A 3,405-nucleotide genomic window follows, 5' to 3' on the forward strand; every position below is an offset into this window, starting at 1 on the left:
CATTCACAAAAATCAAGGTAAGATAAGAGTATAGGAGTACAAGGGATGCACACCAAAATAGTGCATTCTCTTAAGAATTTAAATTTAAATGTTTTCTTGTACACCAAAATTTCAAAATTCTGATATATAAATTTCTTTGCCTTTGTATATTAGTAGAGGGATATGTGCTTTGTCATCCTTAGCCCCTCATCTGGTAATTTTTCCTGAGTCTCTAATATTCTGTTCCTGTAGAACTCTGTGTATACACATATCACATAATATATTGCAATTACTAAATTAGTTGTCTATCTCCCCAACTAGACTATGAAAGAAGGAATTGTGTCATGTTTATTTTGATATCCAGCACAAGGCTTAGATCAAGAAGTGCTTAATAATTTTTTAAAATTAGTTTTATGGACATAAAATTTACATATCATTAAAAATGCCAATTTTGAGAGTACTATATAGTGAGTTCCAGGCATGTAACCATCACCACCATCAACATACAAAGATACAGAATAATTTCACCACTCTTTAGTACACCTTCATGTCTTTGAAATCAATTGCTTCCCCAAACAGTCTATGACCCTGAAATTGCTGATCTGCTTCTTTCTGTCACCAGATTTTAATTTTTAAAAAAATATGAATGCTTCACGAATTTGCATGTCATCCTTGCACAGGGGCCATGCTAATCTTCTCTGTATCATTCCAATTTTAGTATATGTGCTGCCGAAGAGAGCACCAGATTTTAATTTTTGTAAAATTTCATATAAATGGAATCATAAAGCATGGAAATTCTCTCTCTCTCCTTCTCTCTCTCTCTCACTCCCTCCCTCCCTCCCCCCTCCCTCCCTCCCTTTCTGCCTTCATTTAGAATAATTGTTTCACAATTTATCTATGTTATTTAATGTATCAGTAGTTCATTATTTCTTATTACCAATCAGTATTTCATTGCATATACCACAATTCCATAATTAGTTCATTCGTTCTATATTCAATATATATTTAGATTGTTTGGATTGTTGAACAGTTTTTCAACAGAATTCTTCATTGTGTTGTGTATATGATTCTGCCTAATAAAAACTTCCGTTACATTTTATGTACAGCATGTCTGCCAGCAACTGCTTGTCTCAGATTTTATTTTTCTGAAAGGATTTCACGTTCATTTGAAAAAAAAATTTCCACTGAATATAGAATTTAGATTAACAATTTTAAAAAATATATTTTTAATTGTCTGCCTTCATTGTCTGCCTTGCATAGTTTCTTATGAGCAATATGTCATCATTCTTCTTTTTTATGTATGTTTCCAATGATATTAGAGAGAAAGGAAGGGAGAGGGAGAGAGAGAAGGGGACTCTCTACCTATGCAGATCTCTGGAGTAATCTGCTTCACAAATTCTAGAGTTTTTGTTTTGCTTTGTTTTTTTTGGTTGTTTTTAACTCTGATCTCAATCTCTTTAGCTGAAGAGAGCCATTAGGTTTCAACTATGTATTCCCTCTCTGTGCTGCAGCCTGAAAACTTAATCTAGACAATAAATTGAGGTAAAATAAACCTGATTTCATTTGTTTCTCTTCTTTCAGGAACCACAGTATACAATTGCTTAGTGTCCAAGGTCTGATAACCATAGTTTTATATATTTTTTCCAATTTTCCAGCTATGTAAGGTTTGAGCGTGAATCTGGTACCTATTGTTTTTTCATGTCTGAAAGTTTTCTTACTCTTGATAATTTTTTAAATGTAGTGAAGACATAAAATATCATGGTCATTTATTATGCAAACTAGAGGCCCGGTGCACAAAATTTGTGCACTCGGGGGGGGGGGGGATCCTTCAGTCCAGCCTGTGCCCTCTCACAGTCTGGGACCCGTCAGGGGATGACCACCTGCTGGCTTAGGCCCGCTCCCCAGGAGATTGGACCTAAGATGGCAATCAGACATCCCTTTGGCAGCCCGGCAGCCCTCGGGGGATGTCGACTTGCTAGCGGGGAGCAGGCCTAAACTGCAGTCAGACATCCTTAGTGCTGCAGAGGAGGCAGGAGAGGCTCCCACCACCACCACGGTACTGGCAGCCATCAGCCTGGCTTGTGGCTGAGCAGAGCTCCTCCCATGTGAGAGCGCCCTGACCACCAGAGGGCAGCTCCTGCATTGAGCGTCTGCCCCCTGGTGGTCCGTGTGTGTCATAGTGACCAGTCATTCCCAGTCCTTCTGCTGTTAGGGTCAGTTTGCATATTACCCTGTTACTATATAGGATAGAGGCCTGGTGCACGGGTGGGGGCCGGCTGGTTTGCCCTGAAGGGTGTCCCAGATCAGGGCGGGGCTCCCGCTTGGGTGCCTGGCCAGTGTGGGTGAGGGGCTGAGGGCTGTTTTCAGGCTGGCAGGTGATTGAAGCTCCCAACCTCTCCTTTTTTTCTTTTATTCTGGGATTTATTTACCTTCTATGGCTGTCACTGGAGCTGAGAGCTGGCTTTAGCTCTGAGGCTTGGCTCCAGCTCTGAGACCTTGGCTGCTGAAAGCAGGTATCTGGGTTTGTTTGGCTTCTATAATTGAAACACTGTTTCAGCTCCAGCTCTGAGGCCCAGCTGGCTGAAAGCAGGTTTCTGGGGTTTGTTTAGCTTCTATAATTGCAACATTGTTTCTTAGAGGGCAGCTCAGAGGCCAGCAGCGGCAGGCAGGGAACCTTAGCTTCCTCCATCACTGGAGCAAGCAAGCCTCCTGTTCGCTTCAGCTGTCTGGCTGCCGGCCGCCATCTTGGTTGGAAGTTAATTTGCATATTGCCCTGATTAGCCAATGGGAAGCGTGTTGGAGGTACTGTTAATTACCATGTTTGTGTATTATTAGATAGGATTACAAAATTTAAGAGGAATAGCTAAGAAGTTGAATAGAATCAATATTCAAGGATATCAAAATTATACTGGTAAATATCAATTTCATCATTTAGGCTCAATTAAATCAATTGTTCAGGTAAAAATGGGAAGGGAAGCAAGGTATGGGAACCATGGTTTAATAGCTGTTTATGTAAACATACTGCTCAGATTTTGATAATTTTATAAAAGTTCTGTGCAGGGTGTTTTATCAAGAAGATTATTTTTTAAAATGTAATCTTCAATAAAAACCTTCATAGAAATATGTGATCAGATCAAAGGAGTTATAATTATCACTCTGTAATTCTATACTCAATTCAATTTTCTTAAAAATTTGAACATAAACTTACCATACAACCTAACAATTATACTCTAAGTTCTACCCAAGAGAAAGAAATGAAAACAAGTCCATACAAAGATTTGCATGCAATTCTTTTAGCAGCATTATTTATAACAGCAGAAAACTGAAAATAATCCAATGTTTATCATCTGGTGAAAGAATTAACAAAACATGGTACATTTATATAATGGAGTATTATTCAGAAATTAAAAGGAACTATTAATATAT

General features: G+C 38.8%; 1 non-coding gene across 1 annotated transcript; it reads right to left on the reverse strand.

Annotated features, from left to right (window-relative positions):
• Window positions 1-614: 614 nt before the first annotated feature.
• On the reverse strand, window positions 615-721 carry LOC118652191. Its single transcript, XR_004966461.1, has one exon. It is a non-coding gene; the product is annotated as a U6 spliceosomal RNA (small nuclear RNA).
• Window positions 722-3,405: the final 2,684 nt, after the last annotated feature.

Source organism: Myotis myotis, unplaced genomic scaffold (assembly GCF_014108235.1).
Source record: "Myotis myotis isolate mMyoMyo1 unplaced genomic scaffold, mMyoMyo1.p scaffold_m19_p_3, whole genome shotgun sequence".
In the NCBI taxonomy this organism is placed as follows: Eukaryota; Metazoa; Chordata; class Mammalia; order Chiroptera; family Vespertilionidae; genus Myotis; species Myotis myotis.